Here is a 25,826-nt window from a genome sequence, read left to right as displayed (position 1 = left end):
TAGCTAAAGTGAACTAGGAAACTAAGTTAAAAGGTAGGAGAGTAGAGATGCAATGCCAGACTTTTGAGGAGATAGTAATAACTCCTTTAATAATTTATTAAATATTTATCCCAATAACAAAGAAACACTCTAGGAGAAGCATGCATTATCTGTAGCTAAATAAGCCAGTTAATAGCATCAAATTGAAAAAAACACTACAAATCTGCGAAGATGTGGTACCTTTGGATAGATTTTACGAACCAGCAAAGAATGAAAAATTATAGAATATTAGAGAAAGCTAGCTAGAAATATCAAAACTGATAGCAAAAGTTTCTACCTGTATTTAAACAGGAAAGGAGAAACTAAAGTGAGTGGTGGACCTCTGAGTCTGGGAAATTATTCATGGAAAACCTTTGATCAGGTATTTTGTGTTTGCCTTCACTGTAGAAAACTTGTACAACTTCCCAAAGATACTGAAGAAGTAAAAGAGAGGATCTTAAAGATAAACTATTAGACCTAAATGCTGACAAGTCCCCTGTACCTGATGGCCTGTATCCTAGGATATTAGAAGACGTGGCTGCAGAGATGGCAGATGTAGTGATTTATATTCTGCCAAAAGCACTTTTATTCTCCATGTTCCAGTGGATTGGAAAACAGTAAATTTATTCACGAAAGGAGGAAAACAGGAAACAAGCCAGATAGTTTAACATCTATTATGGAGAAATAGCTAGAACCTTAAGGAGGTTATAGCTGGATACTTAGAAAATCATAATGAATCAGGCAGGTTCAACAAGGAAATTGTGCTTAACTGATTTGTTAGAGTAATTTGAGGAAATAACAGGCAAGGTGGATAAAGGGGAATGTGTAAATGTGGTGTACTTGGATTTCCAAAAGGCATTTGATAAGTTCACTACGCAAGATGAGAGATTATGATGTATGGAGTAACATACTATGGGTAAAGGATTCATTAGCTAATAGGATGCAGAGACTAGGGATAAATGGATCTTGTGGTGTGCCTCATGGATCAGTGCTGGGGCCTTGACTATTTACAATCTAGATCAATGACTTGGATGAAGGGACTAAATTTGCTGATGACACCAAGATAGGTAGGATAGTAAATCGCCACAAGGAGGTAAATAGTCTACAAAAGGATATAGATTGGTTGAAAGAGTGGGCAAAAAATTTGCTGTAGGAGTATGGGGTTATATGAGGTTGTCCACTTTGACGGGAAGAAGAGAAAAACTGCATACAATTTAAATGGAATTGCAGAATTTGGTAGCACCAAAGAATCTGGATGTCTTGGTACTTGAATGGCAAAATGCTGGTTAGTATGTAAGTGATTAAGAAGGTAAGTTGAATGTTGAAATTTATTGCAAGGGGCATAGGATGTAAAAATATGTAAGTTTTACTGTACATGACATTGGTGTGATGATAACTGGAGTATGGTGCACAGGTTTGGTCTCATTATTTGAAAAATAATATTGTTAGAAACAGTTCAGAGGAGATTCACTCAAATCATTCCTGAGATAAATGGTTAATTGTTTGAAGAAAAGTTGAACAGGATGGACCTATATCCAGTTGAGTTTAGAAGAGTGCGAGGTGACTTTATTGAAACATTAGAGATCTTGAGGGGACTTAATAGAGTGGATACCGGGCGGATGCTTCCTCTTGTGGGAGAGACTGGAACCAGGGATTACAGCTTAAGAATGAGAGACCTCCCTTTTAAGATGGATCAGAGGAAATATTTTTTTCACCGATGGTCATAATTCTCTTCCACAGGAAGAAGTGGAGGCTGGTTCATTTAATTTATTCAAGACTGAGTTAGGTTTTTGTTAGGCAAGGGTTACGGGGGAAAAGGCGGAGGGAGAATTGAGACTATCCGTTCAACCATGATCTTATCAAATGTTGGACCAGGCTCAAAGGGTTAGATAGCCTACTTCTCCTAAGTCATATGTTCCTGTGTTCACTCCTGAAAAAAAATTCTCATACAGCAATATCAGTTCTGCATACTATAAGACACTGTTACAATCTTGTCCTATTTTCTTTGTCTTCAGCTCTGACAAACGGTCATTCAGACTCGAAACGTTGGATTTATTCTCTCTCCACAGATGCTGTCAGACTTGCTGAGATTTTCCAGCATTTTCTGTTTTTGTTTCCGATTCCAGCATCCGCAGTATTTTGCTTTTGTCTCAGACGCGGTTAGATTTTTTTTCCATCTCATCTTGACAACTCAAAACCTCTCTATGAAGCCTAACACTGCCCAACTCTTGCATATTCTTACACTTCTTAAATTCCTAGGAAGTATGGATGCAAGAAAAAGCTTGTTCTGAAAAGTCATATTGGACTTGAAGCATTAACTCTGTTTCCCTCTCCACAGATGCTGCCAGACCTGCTGAGTTATTTTCAGCACTTGTTTTTATTTCAGATTTCCAGCATCTGCAATATTTTGCTTTTGTTATTGAAAATAAAAGCTCCCTACAAAGCTCCCTACCCCCACCTCATTTGTTCTTAGCACCCGAAAACTGTAGAACTCGCATCCTGCTGCAGTTTTACCATTCTTTGAATCTGTAAACTTTAGAATCCTGATATAAAAATAGGAAATGCCAGAGGTGCTGAGACATAGAAGTATACAACATAGAAAAAGGCCCTTTGGCCCATCTCAATGGAAAGAAGAAAAGTTAACATTTCGGGTTGATGAGCGTGTATCAGCACCAGGTTCATTCACTTAAAAGTTTAACTTTATTTCTCTCTCCACACTTGTTTTCTGGCCTGCTGAATATTTAATGCATTTCTGTTTTTATTTTGGATTCCCAACGTTGTCGGTATTTTGCTTTTTTTTTTGAAACCCAAGCTTGGCTTCATCTTACCCTGGTTTCTCATACCCTCTTTCACTTTTCTTCAACCTTGGTAGTTGTTTGCATTGGGCCCTTCAAAGAATTTTGATGATTCAGTAAATATTTAGAAGAATTTAGATCTACTATGGTAGAGTTTCTGTTCCTCATTTAGTTGCAAAATTTAACATGATTAAGACCCAAAATTAAAAATCAGAAAGCTGATTTGGGGAGATAGGGATTCTAATTCTTCAAAAAGGACTTTGTTCATTTCCCTGGCCCCTGATCAGTCTTTCAGGTCATTCAAAAAATACGGACATCCATTCGGCCAGGGCTGGGATTGAAATTTGAGACTCCAGTACAGAGACTGTAAACAGACTTGCAGCTGTTGGTTATGTAACTAGCACAAGAACTTGCTGGAAATATTGGACTTAAGAATGTGTGTTCATTTGAAGGGAGATCGACCGGTCTGAATGTACTAAATTCATTAGTTTTATCTGTTCAGTTGTATGAATCCCTGCACGTGCAATAAGATAAAGATTAATCACAGCTTGAGTTGTGCAACTATGTGGAGTTACTTCTGGTAAAAACTTAAAAGGGGCCTCCAAATCGTTTCAAAATTAATTTTTTCCGGAGTGGCATTTTAACCTTACACATTGAATCCTTTGATAGAAAACAGCGACATCAACATTTAAGCTCTCATCACTTATGCCAAGAGATGTTGAATGATTTGTCATCTCCAGTTCTTTCATTTATTCCTAAAGTTTAGATTTTGCCAGATCTGATGAGGTGGAATTCTTAGAGAAGCTGACAAGTAAATTATAGATTGCTTTTGGCACAGAAGGAGGCCATTCAACTAACTCATCATGTTTTACTGTACCACCTGGTAGACTCCTGGTTATATTTTTCTGTTTGACTTGAAAAGGCTTGCAGGAACATAAGTGACCTGTCAAAGTTTGCTTTTCATAATTTTATGGCAGTGGAAATTGTGCAGTGTTCCAGTTTCTGGCCAGTAATATAAAGCCATAAAATGCAGTAAAAAGACAGGACTGAGAAAAATTGGCCAATAAGACTTTGTTTTCAGAATTGTAACCATTTTAATGAGTCTGGTTCCTGTTGAAGGTGGCTTTTAGCTTTGTGTTCCATGCTATAACCCTTTCCTGATGTGTAGTTTTTGTGGTCGGATACCATTCAAATTTGGCATTCCTGCACAGAAAGGCTCTTGTGTTTATGTTGGGGAGTGGGAAGCTGCTAGTTTTAAGAGACAATATTCTCATTGTGAGCTCAGACTCCGAGGAAAATAGAATTGAAACTGGGCAAGCTTGTTTGATGTAGCTGCAGATGCATCTCAAACTTCAAAGGAAAAAGAATGCCTGTCAATTAAATTCCTATTGAGATTCTGATTTTTATCTTTTTGTGAGAGTGGAAAGATTTTGGGTTTTTTGTGTGTCCATGTAGTAAGCAAAAAACAACAGTGCTTTTTTCATTGCTCTATTTTCCTTAAAATTCAAAGCTTTGGCAAAACTTGCAACCACGGTAAGTTATTGCCTTTTTAAGAAACAAAATGCTTGTTCATCCACGTTGTCAGATTCCTGCAAATCTGCCTGGTGGTATTTGAAAGCTTTTGTTCCCCAAGGTAGTACAATTGTTTTTAACATATTTTATTTCACGAAACAAACATCACAGTCAAACCAATTTGTATTGTGAAATGGTAGAAATGGTCCAAAGATGTGCGGGTTAGGTTGATTGGCCAGGTTAAAAAATGTCCCTTAGAGTCCTGGGATGCGTAGGTTAGAGGGATTAGCGGGTAAAATATGTGGGGGTAGGGCCTGGGTGGGATTGTGGTCGGTGCAGCCTCGATGGGCCGAATGGCCTCCTTCTGCACTGTAGGGTTTCTATGTTTCTATGTAACTATTAAAGGTTTAATAATTAACAGTCCAGGATGAAAGCATTTCTATTTTAAGAAGATAAAAAATATACATTATAGTGATGTATGTTACCATTATAACATGTAAAATGGAATACATGGCTTAGTTTTAAGTGTCTGAATGTTTGACAATCATTAGGTGGATGGGTGCAGTTTAACTGGACTTGCAAAAGGGGTATTTCTTCTGTGTTAAGTCAGTTAGTACAGTTGGGGCAAATGATAGTTTATTTACTCAGAGACATTAACCCTACTTTCCCTTCCTTCTGTGTTGAGGCTTCTGAAAGAAGGCTACCAGGAAGGAGTTCTGTTTGAGTCTGTAAAGAACTTAGTGGCATTTTAGATAATAGAGTCATAGAATTTTACAGCACAGAGAAGGGTCCTTGGCACATCATGTCTGCACCAGCCATTAAGCACCTATCTATTCTAATCCAATTTTCCAGCACTTGATCAAAGGCCTTGTATGCTATGGTGTTTCAAATGCTCATCTAAATGCTTCTTAAGTGGAGGTTTCCCACCTTTATCACCCTTTCAGGCACTGAGTTCCGGATTCCCACCACCCTCTGGATGAAAACATTTTTCTCCAATCCTCTATAAATCTGCCCCTTACCGTAATTCTATGCCCCCCTAGTTATTGACCCCCCCTACTAAGAGGAAAAGTTTTTTCCTATCTATTCCCCTCAAAATTTTGTACATCTCTATCAGACCCCCACCTCCGTCTTCTCTGCTCTAAGGCAAATAACCCAAGCCTAACCAGCCTCTCTCCATAGCGGAAATGCTCCAGCACAGGCAATATTCTGGTGAATCTTCTCTATCTTTTCTAGTGCAATCTCATTCTTCCTATGGTGTTGTGGCCAGAACTGCTCACAGTACCCTAGCTGTGGCCTAATGAGCTTTTTATACAGCTCCATCATAACCTCCCAGCTGTTATAGTCAATGCCTCAGTTAATAAAGGCAAGTATCCCATATGCCTTCTTAATTGTCTTATTTGATTTAATTTATTATTGTCACATGTATTGGGATATAGTGAAAAGTATTGTTTCTTGTACGCTGTACAGAAAAAACATACTGTTCATAGTGTACATAAGGGAGAAAGAAAAAGAGAGTGCACAATATAGTGTTACAGTCATAGCTAGGGTGAAGAGAAAGATTAGCTTAATATATGGCAGGCCCATTCAAAAGTCTGATGATAACAGGAAATAAGCTGTTCTTGAGTTGGTTGGTACGTGATCTCAGGGTTTTGTATTTTTTTTCCCGATGGAAGAAGGTGGAAGACAGTATGTCCGGGGTTGCGTGGGGTCCTTAATTATGCTGGCTGCTTTTCCGAGGCAGCGGCAAGTATAGACAGAGTCAATGGATGGAAGGCTGGTTTGCATGGACTACGTTCACAACCCTTTATAGTTTCTTGCGGTCTTGGTCAGAGCATGAGCCATACCAAGCTGGGATATATCTGGAAAGGATGCTTTCCTTAAAAATTGGAGAGAGACGTAGCAGACATGCCGAATTTCCTTAGCCTCCTGAGAAAGGAGAGGTGTTGGTGGGCTTTCTTAACTACAGCGTCAGAGTGGAGAGACCAGGGTAGGTTGTTGGTGATCTGAACACCTAGAAATTTGAAGCTCTCGACCATTTCCACTTCTTCGCCATTGAAATAGCCAGGGGCATGTCCTCCAGTACACTTTCCGAAGTCGATGACTTTCTCCTTCATTGAGATTGAGGGAGAGATTATTGTCATCGCACCAATTTACCAGATTCTCCATCTCTTTTCTGTATTTACTTGTCCTGTTGCTTTCAGGGATCTTTGAACAATCAACCCAAGATCCCTCTGGTCCTCTGTGCTTCCTTCTGTCCTGCTGACCATTGAATATTTCCTTGCCTTGTTAGTCCTCCCAAAATGCATTATCTCATACTTTTCAGGGTTAAATTCCATTTGCCACTGTTCTATCCATTTGACCAGCCGTCTATATCGTCTTATAATCTAAGGCTTTCTTCCTCGCTATTTACTATGCCACCAATTTTTATGTCATCAGTGAACTTGCTAGATCACATCTAGATCGTTAATGTACACTACAAACAGCAAGGAACCTATTTAATTTGTTAGACATGATCTCCCCCTGACAAAACCATGTTGATTATCCTTGATTAATCCTTGTCTCTCCAAGTGGTGATTAATTTTATCTCGCAGAATTTTTTCCAATAGTTTCCCTAGCACTGATGTTAGATTCACTGGCCTGTAATAACCTGTTTTTTCCCTACTTCCCATCTTGAATAATGGTACCACGTTAGCTGTCTTTCAGTCCTTTGGCACCTCTACTGTGATGTGGAGATGCCGGCGTTGGACTGGGGTAAACACAGTAAGAAGTTTAACAACACCAGGTTAAAGTCCAACAGGTTTATTTGGTAGCAAAAGCCACACAAGCTTTCGGAGCTGGGCTTGCAGCTCCGAAAGCTTGTGTGGCTTTTGCTACCAAATAAACCTGTTGGACTTTAACCTGGTGTTGTTAAACTTCTTACTACCTCTACTGTGGCCAGAGAGGATTTGAAAATTACCATCAGAGCCCTTGCAATCTTCTCCCTAACCTTCCACAGCAGCCTTGGATACATTTCACCTAGGCCTGGGGAGTTATCCACATTTAAGCCTGTTTCCCAGCTTCCAGCTGCATCAAACTGTGCAAGCAGCCAATCACATTAAAGAACTCTCTCAGTCAGCCAATCAGGAAGTGTTATTGCTTAAAAAGAACACAAAATAAAGTTTGGGACACACACACGTGGCCAGGATAAAAGCTGAAATATCATGAACAAACTTTTAAAAAAAATCTAATAACGCAGACATTTAATAACACATTTTTCAGGGCCGGGTTGGTTGTTCCACAGTGGCTAATTCTCAGGTTGCCGTTAAAAGCCCTCATTCTACATGGCTTTTAAGAAAAAATTGGATTTCTAATAGGAAATTGGAAGGGCGCTTGAGGGGAATAAATTTGCGGATTATGGCACTATGGGACTGAATGTTTTTTCTACAGAGTTGGTCTGGACTCAGTGGGCCAAATGACCTGTCCCAATTACTATGTGATCCAAAGAGAATAATTTCAGGTAATCCAGCCTCTCCAACTAACTGAAATCCCTCATTCCTGATATTAGAGTGGACAAAGGGGAGTTCTTGCCAGATCAACTGTTTTCACTGATTGCTGACTCTAGGTGTGAGATGGTGGAGCAGGGGTGGCATTGCTCTGTCTACAGCAGGGAATGACAGACCACAATTTGAGGATTATTGGAAGCCCAGATGAACACACTGAAATTGTGGTCAGATTCGGGGGGGGGTAATGTTGGTGAATGCTGACAGTTCACCAGCCAAACACCCACACCATATGCAATTCTGTTAGTCTTTTCTAGACTGGTGTTAGTAATAAACTTCAGAATAGAATCCTGATGGCTGTTTCCTCTTAAAGCATGTAAGTAATAATTCTCATGTGTTTTCTTAAAATAATTGTTTTCTCATTATGGGATATTTTATTTTGTCAAATGTGAAAAGTTTATTGTAGTGCTGCAACTTGAGAGGAAGCTTGTGGGAGATTGTGGTTTTGCTCTTTAACATTTGGAGGCTTTGATAGCCTGCATACAATAAACACAAGTTTCATTCCAATTTTGTTATATCTAAAGACAAGAATGTACTCATTACTTTTGAAACCTTTCTCACTGGGTGGATAGCAAGTTGAGGCAAACTTTTGGGGAACGTAACAAAGGAGGAAACATTTTGTGCATTAAAATTTACAACTTTAAATATAGTTTTAGCTCTGGCACGCTTTCAAGATTGGAGATCTCCTACCCCTCTTTTCCTACCTGTAATCTTTCCTAATTGTTGCATCGCCGACATGTCACCAACCTCCAGGCTGAAAATGTGGTTGTCAAGGAATGAGACTGAAAATTCATAGCGTTGATATTCATTCTTGGATTTTCCACCCCCTCCTTCCACCACAGAAAATGCATGGTTATTTTGACTTTCATGAAGAAGTTGGAAGCTATTGGAGTGAATTTTGATTTGGGGTGTATAGTCTATCTCTAAAGTTTAAGCAAGAGGTTCAGGTGAGTCTCAGTTTGCAACTTACCTGGAATATCTTGTGTAACATCTTTGTCAGCGCTATGTTGGATGGCTTTAGAATGTCTATCCGGGCATGCAGTCTTTTGAAGATGGTAGTCTGTTGTTTGCCACCTTTAACTGGCATTGAAAGTGTCATACTTCCCATATTGAATGATTTTATATGCAGTTTTTTATATGTTGTAGATACTTGCGGAATTCTAACTTCGTACAGCTCAAGGCAGAATCACGAAGGAATATCTGTCCCATTTGTTTCATATCTGTATCTAGGAATCCTGATGGATGTCAGTACAAATCTTTGGGACAGCACTGCGATAGAGCAATTAAACCTTTTGATCTTCAGTAATGTATCCAAAAGATCCTCCTTTATATTTCAAAATTGTGCGGTGGCCCTTGAGATTCAAGCCAAAAAGGTGTGAGGTGTATTTGTGATAAAGGAAAAACAAGCAAAGTTGCATTTGTGTAGCACCTTTCACAATTGCATAACATCCAAAGTGCTGTGCAGAAAATGAAATACTTCTGAAGTATAGTCACTATTGTATTGTAGGGAAACGTGATAGCCAGCTTTCACTTGACAAATGACAAATAAATAATTGAATCACTTTTTTTAGGTTTTATGGATAAATACTGGCCAGGACTTTAGGAAGAATTGTCCTGCACTTTTTAAAATGGTGCTTTGGAATCATTTTCAATCACTTGAGAGAGCAGACAGGTCTCCATTTAATGCCTTATCTAAAAGACTACATCACTAGAGGAGGGGGTGGCCAAATGGTATTATCGCTGGACTATTAACCCAGAAACTCAGCTAATGTTCTGGGGACCCAAGTTTGAATCCCGCCACGGCGGGTAGAAATTTGAATTCAATAAAAAAAATCTTGAATTAATAATCTACTGTTGACCATGAAACCATTGTTGATTGTCGTAAAAATCCATCTGGTTCATGAATGCCCTTTAGGGAAAGAAATCTGCCGTCATAGAATCATAGAAACCCTACAGTGCAGAAGGAGGCCATTCGGCCCATCGAGTCTGCACCGACCACAATCCCACCCAGGCCCTACCCCCACATATTTTTACCCACTAATCCCTCTAACCTACGCATCTCAGGACTCTAAGGGGCAATTTTTAACCTGGCCAATCAACCTAACCCGCACATCTTTGGACTGTGGGAGGAAACCGGAGCACCCGGAGGAAACCCACGCAGACACGAGGAGAATGTGCAAACTCCACACAGACAGTGACCCGAGCCGGGAATCGGACCCTGGAGCTGTGAAGCAGCAGTGCTAACCACTGTGCTACCGTGCTGCCCATGTGACTCCAGACTCTCAACAATGTGGTTGACTCTCAACTCCGCTCAGGCAACTAAGGATGGGCAATAAATGCTGGCTAGCCTATGTTCTGGGCTCATGTTTCTGCTGTGGCACTTGAAGTAATCGCCCTACCACTGAGATAATGTTAGAGAGGGAGGAGTGATATACCCTACATCAATTTGGAGGGTATCAACCTCACAGTGGCGTTGTCTTTTTGTTAAAGCCTCTAGTATGACCTCACTGGACTAGTAATCCATAGGACCTGACTAATACTTTGGGCATGGTTTTAAATGCCACCATGGCAGCTGGTGGAATTTAAAAATATTCAGTTAATAAATCTGGAATTGAAAAGTTGTTTCAGTAATGATGACCATGAAATTATCAGCAATTGTTGTGGGGAAAAACATTTGGTTCATTGATGCCCTTGAGGGAAGGAAATCTACAGTCCTTAACTGTTCTGGCCTACTTGTGACTCCAGACCCAACTTTACTACCCTCTGAAATGGTCTAGCAGTCACTCAGTTTAAGGGTATTTAGAGATGGACAACAAAGGCTGGCTTTTGCCAGTGATGCCATAAGCCGTGAAAGAATTTAAAAAAAGATGGATTAAGCAGTTGATGAATTACTCTGTGGCATTGTAGTTTGAGGCATTTGTAGAACATTGTGGTGGTTGGCATATTGCAAGATGCCCAGTACAGGTCCTTCCTATGTATTAATGGTAATTTTTTGTTGTCTATTTGGTATGACGCTTTAAGTCTTTAATACCGGCTGATTAAAATAATTACTTGGAGAAAGAAAGGAAAACCTGCTCACACAAACAGCAAAGTAATAATGAACAGATGATCTGTTTTAGTGATATTGATTTGAATGATAATCATTGGTTAGGATATTGGAGGAGCTCCCTCTTCTCCAAAGTGATGCCATGGTTTCTTTTACATCTACCTAGAAGAGCAGATGGCACCTTGGTTTAACATTCCATCTGAAAGATGGACTCTGGAAATGAGTCCTCCTATATCCAGAGGTTGTGTCTCTGCAGTCCAAGTAGCTGCTTTAAATGTGGTGCAGCTTCAGCTAGTGGAATCACCTTTCAGTGGGTTATGATTGCAGGCTGTTGTAAGAAGGCAAAACATTTGCATTTTGTTGCAAGTTCTGCTACTCACTACTTTGCTTGTGAGAAAATCCTGATACTTGTTTCTACTTGTCTCTCCTGAAGAGGATGGGAGACAGGTAGAGTATTTGAGGTCTCTGGGTTTGAAGTATATCCGGGATATCGTGCCCTGTGGTGAACATTCAAACAAAGTCTGTTTTCTGTGGCAGATATTGTGATCCAGTCGCTGAACAAAACAACTTCAGTCCTCCAAGGTGCTGTTGATGATTGGCCAGCCTCACTAATGGAACCTGGAAGTTATAACTGCTATGCAGACCTTGGGATTCTTTTCAATTTGCTCCAGGTTACCCTGCTAACCAGTGCACATATAAGGAGTGGTTCTGCTCGGAGAAGCAACAGGAAGCTTGTCAGTACTTGTGCTGCTAGACTGTGGTATTAACTAGTTTAACACATTGTTATCTCTGCCCGCACTTATGGTGCCTTAGCCTATGGTTCTTCTGATACGCCTAAAGCACTCAACCCCACCTTAATGACTATTGTCTGGTGGCTCTGACATCCATCATTCTGAAGTGCTTCGAAAGGTTAGTCGTGGCACGGATTAATGCTGGCCTCCCAGATTGCCTGGATCCACTACAGTTCACCTATCGCTACAACAGGTCCACAGAATATCTTGGGCCCTGCACTCAACCTTGGAACACTGGATAACAAAGACACCTATGTCAGACTCCTACTTATTGACTACAACTCAACCTCCAGCTCTATTATTCCTACGAAACTCATCTCCAAACTTCGTGGCCGAGGGCTCGGCTTCTCCCTCTGTGATTGGATCCTAGACTTCCTAACCCACAGACTGCAATCAGTAAGGATAGATAATGCTACCTCCTTCACGATTATCCTCACACTGATGCCCTGCAAGTCTATGTCCTCAGCCCATTACTATACTCCTTATACACCTATGATGTGTGGCCAAATTCCCCTCCAACTCCATTTTCAAGTTTGCTGATGACACCACCGTAGTGGGTCGTATCTTAAATAATGATGAGACAGAATACAAGAAAGAGAGAATCAGGTGAACTGGTGTGACGACAATAATCTCCCTCAATGTCAGTAAAACGAAGGAGATAGTCATCGACTTCAGGAAGCAAAGTGGAAGACATGTCCCTGTCTACATCAGTGGGGATGAGGTGGAAATGGTCGAGAATTTCCAAATTTCTAGGTGTCCAGATCACAAACAACCTGTTCTGGTTCCTTCATGCCGATGCTATAGTTAAGAAAGTCCACCAACGCCTCTACTTTCTTAGAAGGCTAAGGAAATTCAGCACTACTATGTCCACTACAACTCTCACCAACATTTATAGATGCTCCATAGAAAGTATCCTTTCCAGATAGATTTATTTGTTATTAGTATTACAAGTAGGCTTACATTAACACTGCAATGAAGTTACTGTGAAAATCCTCTAGCTAGGTATGGCTCCTGCTCTGACTGAAACTACAAAGGGTTGTGAAGGTAGCCCAGTCCATCACGCAAACTAACCTCCCATCCATCGACTCCGTCTATACTTCCTGCTGTCTCGGAAAAGCAACCAGCAAAACCAAGGACCCCACTCACCTGGGACATGCTCTCTTCCATCAGGAAAAAAATACAAAAGTCAGAGATCATGTACCATCTGACTCGAGAACAACTTCTTCCCTGCTGTCATAAGACTTTTGAATGGACCTACCTTATATTAAGTTAATCTTTCTCTACACCCAAGCTATAACTGTAACACTACTGTACCCTCTTCTTTCCTTCTCTCCAATGTACTCTACGGACAGTGTGTTTTATTTGTATAGCACGCAAGAAACAATACTTGTCATTGTATACCAATATACGACAATAATAAATCAAATATACATTACAGCACATTCTCAGCAGATAAGTTCCAAATGTCGCCTCATGGCGACTTCTTGCAAGCTGTGCCCAGCATATCTTTTAATTCTTTTACTCTCGTTCTGTGCTTCTAAAACTTTATTCTAACTCTTTTAAACTCTCTAACCATGCTTTAATTCAATCTCCCTGCTGCCATCAGACTTTTGAATGGACTTACCTTGCATTGTTAACCTTTCTCTATACCCTAGCTATGACTGTAACATTACATTCTGCACTCTCTCATTTCCTTCCCTATGTACGGTACGTTTTGTCTGTATAGCGCACAAGAAACAATACTTTTCACTGTATACTAATACATGTGACAAATCAAATAAAAAAAAGACACTCCCTGCCCCACCCGATGTGAATCCTCCAGTATCCTTTCAAACAAAGTCCCCTTCACTCAATTTTCTGAGCATGCTTGAATGGACTTCCAGAAGCAAGACACCCACTGGTGACTCCTTGTTCCTTAGTTCTGCACAATTAACTGTATTCTTTCGAACAGGGATTCCGTCCTCACCGGCACTCCATTTGGTGATTAACTCCAAAGCTTCTGCCTTTGGTCATGCTGTCTTTTTGAAAGTCTATTATGTAACAAGGCCAGTTGCTTCGCCCTTTGTGTCCAGCCATTTAAGCTCACACCTGACTTTCAATAGGGCTTAACCTGAACCCCCTGTCCCCAAGGCAATCCGGACCTCTTGTTGGGCAAAATTCAATACAACTTCACACCATCCCCTGTTCCAGAACCTTCCAGCTAACCTACACATCTTTGAACGCTGAGGCAATTTAACATGGCCAATTCACCTTTCGACTGTGGGAGGAAACCGGAGCATCCAGAGGTCCCTCATGTAGATACGGGGGAGAACATGCAAACTCCACACAGTCACCAAGGCTGGAATTGAACCCGGGTCACTGGCACTGAGAGGCAGCAGTGCTAACCACTGCACCAGTATACCACCCTATCTTCATGTCAGTTTAGATATTTAGTGTTTGTAAGTTATTTGCCTATAGGAACCTGATCCATTCTTCTTCTGTAATCTGTGCCTGCACACTTTGACGGATGATAACACGGCAACTCCAAGATAGTATCCTTGATGATTTTTTTCTTCTATATCTCAAAGGCAACTTTTAATCAGTCTTTGCAACAGATTTGTTGTTCGTGTATACATGATTGGTGACATGTGACATGTACATGTGCACTATTTTAATCACAGATCTGATTTCCTTTTGATTGCTTCATTGAATTGGGCATGCCTGAATCGGATGTGGTAGAGGGATAGAGATTTTGAATGGATGTACTGATAACAAGCGATAATAAAGAAGTGGCAGGGGTCAAAATGGATTTTTTTTCCCCAAGGTGATTTTCTCATCATTTCTTGAGGACAGCTTAGATTTTTGGGGGGGGGGTCAGCTTTTTAGTTTCCAAGGACTCCTCGAAGGTAAAGCCTCCAGTAAAGTCTACTAAAGAAACCACTCAAAATAATTGATTAATTCACTGCACAAATAGGAAAGAAGAAGAAAGCCTTTGGAAATCCATCCATCCCCCAATCTCGCTGTCGCCAACTTCTGGATTCCTGCGTTTAATTGGACATATGTGGACTACAACTATCAAAGGTGTACACAGTGGCATAGGGAGAGGGGGTGCTGTATCATTTTCACGTATGCTAAATATATTCTCTGAGTTGGTGATGCAATCTTGAGTTTAAGCACCCCAAAGGAGTAACCAGAAGATTAGTTTTGCAGTATACTAATGGTGAAGTTTCACATACTATTTCACTTAATACCACTTGGAGCACTGCCCTTTGTGATGAAATGGAAAACTAATTTTCATCTGCTGAGTTAAGAGCAGCGGTGGTAAATTTCTGACGCGCTGATACCAAAGTTGTTGTGTTTTCATCAACCATCAAGATAATTTTGCAAAACCATTTATTTTTCTTGCATGGTCTGCAGCTAACCAACCTGCACTGACCTGGTAAACACAACGCAGTAGGAAATTAGTAGTAGACCTATTAAAATTCTTAAAGCATCATGTTTTCAAAGCAGTGTGTGTTTACATGTTTTGCAAGAAGTGCAAGTTTTCACAGGATTTCGGTTAATGTAAGCAAACACTGAAACATTAATGGCCCTGACACAAATGCTATCCATCAAAATTGGTGAAGACAGCTTATCTGAATGCCCATTTAAAACGTTCTTCTCCCAGTAATTATTCATATCTTGCTCAGAATTTTGCTGGTGCCCTTTAGTTGTAAATAATCACAAGGTGATCTCTCCTACTGCTTGGAGAATTTTTCTTCGTCTGCCCCCTCACACTTTCCTTCTTTTCATCCTCCTTTACACCAGTATTTAGTTCTGATCTTCAGCCTAAAGGGATTTGCTTCAAGACTAGGGGTGGTGTGGTGGCACGGTGGTTAGTACTGTTGCCTCACAGCGCCAGGGACCTGGGTTCAATTCCGGCCTCAGGTTACTGTCTGTGTGGAGTTTGCATATTCTCCCCGTGTCTATGTGGGTTTCCTCCCACAGTCCAAAGATGTGCGGGTCAGGTTGATTGGCCATGCTAAATGGACCATAGTTTCAAGAGTAGTAGAGTAAATATTAAGGGAATAGGCCTTGTTCGGATTGTGGCGGTTGCAGACTCGATGGGCCGAATGGCCTCTTTCTGCACTGTAGGGGTTCTATGATTCTATGAACTTTATTTTTCTTGCTACTGAACTTGTGCTGGAAAATTCATATTTTATTCTGCACCATCTTCCAGTGTGACTGTTTTTTCTTATGGACCTAAGCTCAAAACATTACTCAGTGATTTAACTTGCATTTTGCAAACATGTCAATGAATTTGTGTATCATTACATGACCGTTTGTTCAATAATTATATTTTAGATAGGGTGGAGTCTGTCAAATTTACTTTCAGAAACTAATATAATTGATGCTTTAAATTAAGTGAGAACAGATTTGCTTGATTAGAGGAGTAAGAAATTGAAAAAAACATTAATATTTAAGGCAGTGATTTAATGTATTGAAGTGATTGAGCTTAGTACTGGGGTTCTGTTAGTTTCCCTATAATTGTTTTGGCTGGATTGGGGAGGCTGACGTTGCTGTACACAAAAGAAGTTTTGGATATTGGGTAATACTTGTGGTGACTGTTATCTCCTGGAACTTATTTCTAATTGCCTTTAGTGGTTGGAGAAGAATTTCTCAAAAATAATTTTTAGATGATTGATGCAGTTTAAAGATGTTAACCAGTCTCTGCCATGGCAGAACTTGAAGCTGTGAACCTTGTTGTTCTATACAATTGTCATCTTTCCTCTGTCACTCCCTCTCCCTTCACCAGTGGTGGTATTCCAAGCCTTCTTTCATGAAATTGAATTCTAAGGTACCTGTGTCTGCCAATCACTGCTGCCCACTAATGAAGGCTTTGTGAAGAAGCTGTAACGTTCCAATATGGCAGTTGCATAGCAAATAAACTAGATATACAAAGGTTTTTGGCTTCACATTCAGTGTGAAATCCCTTTATAAATTCAGTACAGTAAACATTGAAATGAACTTGACCAAGTCAGGTCAAATACTTAAAATCTAGAATACTGGTGATGTGACTACAAATTAAATTCAACTAAATACATTTTTAGAATAACTGTAGTTCACGAAGTGCACGGTGTTTGAGAAATCCTTAGTCACACGGCAGCATGATGACATGTATCACTTGGATTGCAACAATGCAGTGCAATTGATAAAAGCAAATTACTGCGGATACTGGAATCTGAAACCAAAAGAGAAAATGCTGGAAAATCTCAGCAGGTCTGGCAGCATCGGTAAGAAGGGAAAAGAGCTGAAGTTTCGAGTCCAGATGACTGTTTGTCAAAGCAATTGATGTGTGACCCCCTGAATAAGAGATTTGGCTTATTTAGCCAGACTGTTTTCTAGCATGGTAATTGCAAATTCAGTTGGAATATTCATCTTAAAAAAAAATCTAGATTTGCTTGGGAGTGTGGATTTGTTCTAAGCATCTGCCTGAATGTTGGGGTAAAATAGATTGCCTTTTGTCATTCGCATACCACAATATTATGAGGGTACTACAATTTGAATTTCACTCTTGGTGAGAATTACATTGTAACTTTGCGGTCTGTCTGATTTGGTCTGTGAAGGGAAACGGTACAGGCAGTTTATTCTATCGTATAATGATGGATTATACACCTGTGTCGACCCTGTATAAAATAAAGTGCACAAATTGCAGTTTATTTTTCTACCAGTAGCTTTCATGGACTCAAAATTAATTTTGTGTTTTTAAAAATGTCTTTCATGTCTTCAAACATTTTTTGTGTAGTCCATGTTACTGACTACAAACCATGCTTCAATAAATAGTGTGGAGCTACAGCTCAGGCTGCTACTACACTTTTACCTGGAGGACATCTATTAAGCTCAGTCTGGTAAAGTCCCAGGTTCATTCCCTCTTCCATTTTGAATATTTGTCATGTCACTGCATCAGTTTGATGTATATTTATATCTCTCAGGTCAGTTGGAGGATTTATAATTTTTTCCAACTTATTTGCAGACTCAAAAGTCTGTGGCTGCAGTGATTGATTGCGTCAAAATGCTGATTCTTTGGGTGTCTCAGTGAGAGTGAGTATGGAATGAGAGATAGTGACACTACTGTTGAATTTATAGTGGCCAAGGAGAGTGCTGTTCTTTAATCAAACTTCCTCCACCATGGACGCACTTCTCTTTCTTCCCCTCACAGCTGCTTTCTGTTGGCCAATCACCAACTCCCACACATGCAGCTGTCGAGTGATACCAGAGTCACCACAAATTTCACTCGTTAATTCTGTCCATTTGTTGTGATACATTGGCACAGTTTCCTATCTAGCCTTTTGGGGTTGAAGCTGTAAACTGGCTGGAAATTGACAGATCAGAAGTTATATCCCTAAAGACCACATATGGCTGAAGATGCTTTTAAAGTGCAAAATGCTTGAGCAATCCTTGCCAAATGTACTCATCAAAAATACAAGAACTTCTCTAATGTCTAGTTTCTGAGGCTAATTTTAGTTTTTAATCACTTTATTTGCATAGTAAAAATTGAGCTTTATTGTAGATATTTTCCAGTTAGCAAGAGCAGCTATTGTTGTATCAGTGACATTTTACATTAGGTCACAGTACCACAGGGCGGTCTGCTATTAGTTGAAATGATAAACTAGGAATACAAGTCAACCCTGGAGGATTTGTATATGATTTTAAAAGTAACTGGGTTTGTTTATGTTCACTCATTAAAAAATTAAAAATCCTAATTTCCTAGAGTCAAATGAAAACTACTTAATTCAGATTTCAAGCTTTCGCAAAGTGCTGAAAATGCACAACAGGCCAGTCGGCACTTGAACATTAGCTGGGTTAATGTTTTGGGGTGTAACCTTTCAAAAAAGTTGAAGTACTTAATTTAAAACTTCATCCTACGTGATTTTTAATCATTTTTCAAACCTTTCTTTCAGAATTCCATTCGACATAACCTTTCCTTGCACAGTAAATTCATCCGAGTCCACAATGAAGCCACAGGGAAGAGTTCCTGGTGGATTCTTAATCCTGAAGGTGGGAAAAGTGGGAAGTCGCCCAGGAGAAGAGCAGCATCAATGGACAATAATAGTAAACTTGTGAAGAGCAAAGGGAGAGCAGCCCGGAAAAAGGCTGCCCTCCAAGCAACCCAGGAGGGGAGTGGTGATAGTCCTGGTTCACAAGTTTCCAAGTGGCCTGGAAGTCCCTCTTCTCGCAACAGTGAGGATTCTGAGGCCTGGACTACCTTTAGGCCAAGAACAAGCTCAAATGCTAGTACTTTAAGTACAGGGCGTCTGTCCCCCATATTGCCAGAACAGGAGGATCTAGAAGATGAGCTCCATTCTGCACTGGTCTACCCTGGCACTGCAAGCAAGTTGCCATCAACCCTAACTGAAAACATAATTGAAGAACTTGAACTCATTGACAGTTTGAACCTCATGTCCCCTTCATCTACATTATTGCCAACCCAGCAGTCATTGTCCACTGGCTTGATACAGCAAAGCTCAACCTACACATTCAGGCAGCAAAACTCAGCCTCTGGATCACAGGCTTCTACCTATGGGAACTCTTTCTTTGATCCGTCTGACCTGACGTCTGTGCAGACCCACTTTAGTGTACCTCCAACACTTGAAGCGCTCCTGACTTCGGATTCACCAACTCATACTGATGTGATGATGAGCCAAGTTGACCCTGTCATGCCACAGACAGGCGGTCGACTGAACAGTGAAAATCTGATGTTGTTTAACGTTGAATCACTCAACAGCCCATCTGGAGAGTCAAAAGTTAGCCAGACTAGTCAACGAGGAAAGTCTGCAGGTCCGTCGGCCACATCTGCTAATGCTAATGCTTTACCTCACACATTGAGTATGATAGGACCTCCGCCTGATGCAAGCCAAATGCCAACTTTGAAGGCCCAGCTTCAGACACCTGTAAACCAGGCTCTGCAACTTGGCCTGCCGTCCACTCATAACTCAAACAGCAGCAGCAATTCTTCAGGAGGGATGAATATGAATTCTGAGAATTTTCCACGCGATCTCGATCTGGATATGTTCATGGAAAGTCTTGACTGTGATGTGGATTACATAATTGACCATGACCTCATGGATGATGAAGGGCTCGATTTCAACTTGGAGCCTATTGCCACTAACCCATCCTATCCTAACACTTCACAGTCATCCTCTCGTAGCTGGGTGCCAAGTTAACTTAAATACATTATCTGAAGGTAACTAAAATACTTCTGAGTCTTGTCTTCCATGTTCGTACCAGATAATTTTTCAAAGATAAACAATTTGGCTGCATATCACAATATTCATAAAGCTGACTTGCCTTCAAGTGTAGTTTATTTCCCCTCACAGTCAACCACCTTGCCAACTGCATGTGAACCAGTAGAAGCAATTTAAAATGAGAGATTCAAACAAGATTTCCCTTGCACAAGTAGTTAGGATTATGAATTGGCATGGAAGCAGCTATAAGCAGTTAAAATTATTTTAAAATGGCAAACAGGAGATTCATGGGTAGAATCTCGAGCAATTTTCCTGCCTAGGATTCCAGACTGTTTTGTCTCAGATTGAGGTTTGAAGTGGATCTGACCATTTGAAAGTTTTGAATTTGTAAATGATAATGATTCAACAAAAAGAACTAGTTTTGGCTGAATTGTCAAGCATGTTTGAAGCACTAAGTGAGGTTATAGATAAAGTCCATTGTGTCCCTCAATTCCATTCTTTACAAACAATGTGAAAACTTTCACCTTCTGGATTTCTACCCTTTTGCTTTGTGGCATGTTTAAACGCTGTCTCCTCACTTGCATTGCCATTAGCAGACTGAACATTCTTGATTTTCTTGTTTGATCTGTTACTAATCCCTTGACACTGGAAACTTCTGAACTGGAATTCATAGTAGATATGATGTAGGTCCTGGCACACATGGCTCTTCTGCTTACTTACAATTTATAAGGTGTAGTGCATTTTGATACCATTCTGAATGGCAGTGCCAATTTTCAGCCGTTATTTTTCAATACAAATGATAGTGTATGAAAATTGCTGCATTTTTAATTCTGCACTTTAAAATAAAAGGCTACGTTCAGACTGAAAGTAAAATGAATTGATGCTTTACTGCCATTCAAGTGCTGATTGCCTCTGTGTAATGTTTAGATGTAGACATAAATGAACTGAACGTAATGTAGAAATTGCAGGGAAGAACAACCCTCTAACTAAGGATTTGATGAATAGTTTTGATTTGTAAAGTTGTCTGAACAAGACAGTTGCCTATATTTGAACCAAAGTGCTTCCTTTTAACTTGGTAATCATTGCCTGTGATGGCATTTTCATATTGTCAAGATGGGCTTTTTACTGTACCAATTTGACAAAAAAAACTTTGCAGAAAAGTATTAATGTTCTGCTTTACTGTTTTGAGTATTAACTCAAAGTATTGAGTATTTGTATTAACATTTAAAACTCAAAAAAAAACTAACAGATGTTGGGAATCTGAAATAAAAACAGAAAATTCTGGAAATTTCCAATTGACCTAGCAGCATCTGTGAAGAGAGGAACAGAATTAAAGTTTCAGGTGTGTGACCTTTCACAACACTGAGAAAAGTTAGAAATTTAATAAGTTTTGAATAAGTGAGGGGGTGAAGGTGCGAAGAACGTCTGACACATTGGAAGTCAGGGCTGATTAAACACCAAAAATGCCAGAAGATTCCACAGTGAAAAGCTGACGGGAGCAGTATTGGGCAAATAAAGAAACAAAAGATGTGACTAGAGGAGGTGTGAATGGCAGGATTCGAATGGATTGGCATTCACAGCCTTCTGAACCCAACATTGGATTCAACAATTTTAGATCATAACCTCTGCCCCCATTTTGTTTCATATTTGCTGTTTTCTTTTTTCCTCTTGCTTTTAATTCCTTTACTTTGCTTTTGGACAGTTTTATTTGTGCCTTCCTGTCCCCAAGTTCATCTTATCCATGAGACATACCTTCTGCTCCCTTAACCCCATTCTCAATAAACTCTTTGACTCAACTTTTGTTTTGAGTCCTCACTTTATCTGTTATTGTAAGTTGTTTCCTCCCCTCTTGTACTATCTTTGTACCATTCAAAGCTTGCATTATCACCTTTTATTGAAGGAAAACACCCACACGCTTTTGGTCCTTGCTAACTACTGTCCCTACTTCTCTCTTCCAACATTTGGGATGCATCATTACCTCCTAGATCCATGCCGACCACCTCTGCAATTAAATCCCTCCAGTTAGCTGTCTGCACCTCTCAATGGTCCAAAGTAACTCTAATATACATTTTGAAACAACATTTAAAGTGTTAGCACTGCTGCCACACAGCGCCAGGAACCCAGGTTCAATTTCCGGCTTGGGTCACTATCTGTGTGGAGTTTGCATGTTCTCAATGTGTCTGCGTGGGTTTCCTCTGGGTGCTCTAGTTTCCTCCCACAAATCTGAAAAACGTGCTGGTTAGGCGCATTGAGCCATGTTAAATACTTCCTCAGTGTGCCTGAACAGATGGCGGAGTGTGGCGACTGGGGGATTTTCACAGTAACTTCATTGCAGTGTTAATGTAAGCCTATTTGTGACACAAATAAACTAAACTTTAAAAAACTTAAATGACTGTGGTCACCTGCAACCATTGGCTATCAACCAAACCATCCTCCCCCATTGTCACTCCTCTGTTGTACAACTCTATGGGACTTGGTTCCAGTTTTCCCTAGCCGGTCATATCGAGATCATTTCTTTTGGATGCTGCTCTTCCACAGTTACCTCGGGAGTTTCCCAGAGATTCGTCCTTGGCTCCCTGCACTTCATCTGCATCTGCGTGTATACTGATGACATCCAGCTCAATGTCTCTGAAATTCTCCACCATTTCTTTTGCTTCCATATTACCTATTTAGCAACTAGTTTTCAATGAGTTGTAAATTATAAAAACAAATTATTTCAGTTACATATTGAGAAGTCCAAAGCTTCAACAAGTTTTCTACAACCTGGCCAATCACTTGATTTCTCTCTTTGGCCACTATCTTGGATAATTGAGAACCATGGCACGCTGTTCAATAATGAGCTGAACTTCTAATCTTTTATTTGCTCTACCTCAAAAACCGCAACACTGATTTGTCCATTTGCCACTAAAATCTTCTTCACTACCACTGTTCCCTTCACACTCAGTTATTCCAATGCTCTCCTGGCTGGCCTCCAGTCCTCCACCCTAAGTAAACTTCACTTTATTAAATGTTCTGCTGCCTGTGTTCTATCCCACACCAAGTTCCAATTGTCTATCATCCCTGTCCTTGCTGTCTTGCAGTGACTTCCAGCCCCCAGTGCTTCCTACTTTTTTCAAAAATTTACTTTGTTACAAATTCCTCCATGGCCTCACCAGCCTGCCCCAACCCCAATCTTCATATATTATTGCTTGTACTCCATCAGCTTTATAACTACCATATCTCCTAAACTCTGTTTCTCTGACCTCAAACTCTTGCTTTGCTGAACATTGTTAACTGTACTTTTGACTATCTAGGCCCTGCTGTTTGGGATTCCCTCCCTAAATCCTTGTGTCTCCATCTTTTTTTCATTAAAGGGCTACACCTTAACCGGACAGGGATTAATATCCTCACAAGGAGTTTTGTTAGTGCTATTGGTGAGCGTATAAATGTGTGTCAGGGTGCTGGAGACCTGAGGGGTAGCCCAGGGAACAGTAAGTTAATGGGCAGAATTGCAGTAATGGACAAAGTTATGAAGGGTTATACTGCATGTATGGGAATGCACAGCGTAAAGTAAAGTAGATTGGTGAGTTACTGGTAGTATTATGATTTTGTGTCTATAACTGAGACCTGGCTCAAGGAAAGGGCAGATGGAATATTCCTGGGTACTAGGAATGTGTTCAGAAAAGATAGGAAAGGAAGAAAAGGCGGAGGGGTGAAGGAGAACATTGCAATGCCGGAGAAAGAGGATTCAAGGGCAGAATCAATTTGGCTAGAGCTAACGAACAGAAAAGGTGCAGCCACATTGCTGGGTGTAGTCTAAACATGACTCACTGGTGGGAAGGATATAGAGGAACAAATCTGTAGGGAAATTACAAAGAGGTGCAATTGTAGAGTAGTTATAATGGGGGAGTTTAATTAGTTGAGTATAGACTAGGACAGAGACAGACAGGTGTTCCTTGATTGTGTTCAGGAGAATTTTCTGCGACCCTATGTGTCCAGTTCAACAAGAAAGGTGTAGCGGGGGAACATTTAGGAGACAGTGATTATTGTATCATAAGGTTTAGGATGACAGTAGAAAATAGGTAATTCAGAGTAAGAATAATTAACTGGGGAAGAACTGGCTTTGATGGGGCAAGAACAGAACTGGGCCAGATAGACGGAAACGAGAAATTGGTGGGAAAAACTGTAGCTGAACAATGGGCTACCTTCAAAAAACAATGGTTCGGGTACAATAAAGGTATATTCCCCCACAAGAGAAAGGTAGGGAAAACAAATCCAGAGCCCCTTGGTGAGAAAGGAGATAGAAATTAAAATTAAAAATGTGCTAATGGCAGGTATTACATAGAAAATACAGCTAACAATCAGGCTGAATACAGAGCAGAGGTGAAAAGCCATATTAGAGAAGCGAAGAGAGGCTATGAGAAAAGACTGGCAGCTGACATAAATCCCAGTCTTCTACAGAAACGTGAATAGTAAAAGGGCAGTGAAAGCAGGAGTAGGGCCAATTGAGGACCAAAAAGAGAATTTGAACATGGAGGCAGGGTCATGGCAGAGATGTTAAATGAATATTTTCCATCTGTCTTTACAAAGGATGCAGATGCTGCCCAGGTCACGGTGACAGATGAGGTCACTAGAAAGGTTCAAAATTGATGAGGTATTGGATAAGCTATTTGTACTTAGAGTTGACAAGGCATTGGAAACGAATGAGATGCATCCAAGGTTTTTGCAGGAAGTGAGTGTGGAAATTACAGGGGCACTGATCATAATCTTTCAGTTTTCCCTAGACTGAGGGGAGGTTCCTAAGGACTGGAGAATTGCAAACATTATGCCCTTATTCAAAAAAGATTGTAACGCTAAACCCAGCAATTACAGGCCACATAGTTTAACTTGGTGGTGGGGAAGCTCCTACAAACAATTATTTGGGGTAGAATCAATAATCAGATGGAAAACAGTGAGTTGATTGGGAAGAGTCAGCATGGATTTCTTGAGGGAAAACTGTGTTTACCTAACTTGCTGGAGTCTTTTGAAGAGTTAACAGTGAGTATTAATGAGGGTGATGTAGTGTACATGGACCTCCAAAAGGCATTTGGTGCAGTGCTGCACTACAGACTCAGAAAAATTATACCTCATGGAATAAAAGGGACAGTGGATAATAGGATATAGAATTGAACAAAGAACAATACAGCACAGGAACAGGCCCTTCGGCCCTCCAAGCCCACGCCGCTCCCCGGTCCAGGATTGAATCCTGAATCCAGGATCCCCGCCCAATTTTCCAGCCTATTTACATACCAATATCCTATCCTCCGAGCTGTCCCTCACAGCTACGATGCTTTGTTCATTACAACTTATTAACTCACCCCCACCCCCCCATTCCAGACCATGTGATCTCCAGGGAGAGGCGAAAATTGGTTGAGTAATAGGAAACAGTGAGTAATGGTTGATTTTTTTCAGACTAGAGAAAGGTTTGTAGGAGAGTTCCCTGGGGTTAGTATTGGGATCCTTGCTTTAACTGATGTATATATAAAAATGATCTAGATCTTTGTGTGCAGGAGACAATTCCAAAGTTTGCAGATGATCCAAAACCTGGAAGTATTGTAAACTGTGAGGAGGACTGTATAGAACTTTAAAAGGGCGTAAAAAAGTTGGTGAAGTGGTTAGATAGGTGGCAGATGAAGTTCAATACTGAGTGTGAGGTGATTCGTTTTGGTAGGAAGAACTTGGAGAGACGACATAAAATGAGGGGTACAACCCTAAAGGGTGCGCGGGAGCAGAGGGACTTGGGGGTGTATATGTGCGTAAATCATTAAAGGTGGCAGGACAGGTAGAGAGAGCAGTTAATAAAGGAAATAATTTTCTAGGCTTTATTAATCATGGCATACAGGAAGGTGGAGTTTATGCTGAACTTGTATAAGACACTAGTTAGACTTCAGCGGAATTACTGT

At 40.4% G+C, this 25,826-nt stretch overlaps 1 pseudogene across 1 annotated transcript in view; it reads left to right on the top strand.

The window, feature by feature from the left end:
* The first annotated feature begins 1,175 nt into the window (after window positions 1–1,175).
* Window positions 1,176–25,826, top strand: part of LOC144493176 (forkhead box protein O1 pseudogene) — a 28,395-nt pseudogene continuing 3,744 nt past the window's right edge. The window contains exons 1-3 of the transcript XR_013497680.1: window positions 1,176–1,281; window positions 4,324–4,346; window positions 18,622–19,904. The product of XR_013497680.1 is annotated as a forkhead box protein O1 pseudogene (transcript). The remainder of the gene's footprint in view (window positions 1,282–4,323; window positions 4,347–18,621; window positions 19,905–25,826) is intronic.

The sequence above is a fragment of the Mustelus asterias genome, chromosome 4, assembly GCF_964213995.1.
Source record: "Mustelus asterias chromosome 4, sMusAst1.hap1.1, whole genome shotgun sequence".
NCBI classification, from domain to species: domain Eukaryota; kingdom Metazoa; phylum Chordata; class Chondrichthyes; order Carcharhiniformes; family Triakidae; genus Mustelus; species Mustelus asterias.
Note: the sequence above shows the minus strand (reverse complement) of the source record. Positions and strands in the feature narration are given on the sequence as shown.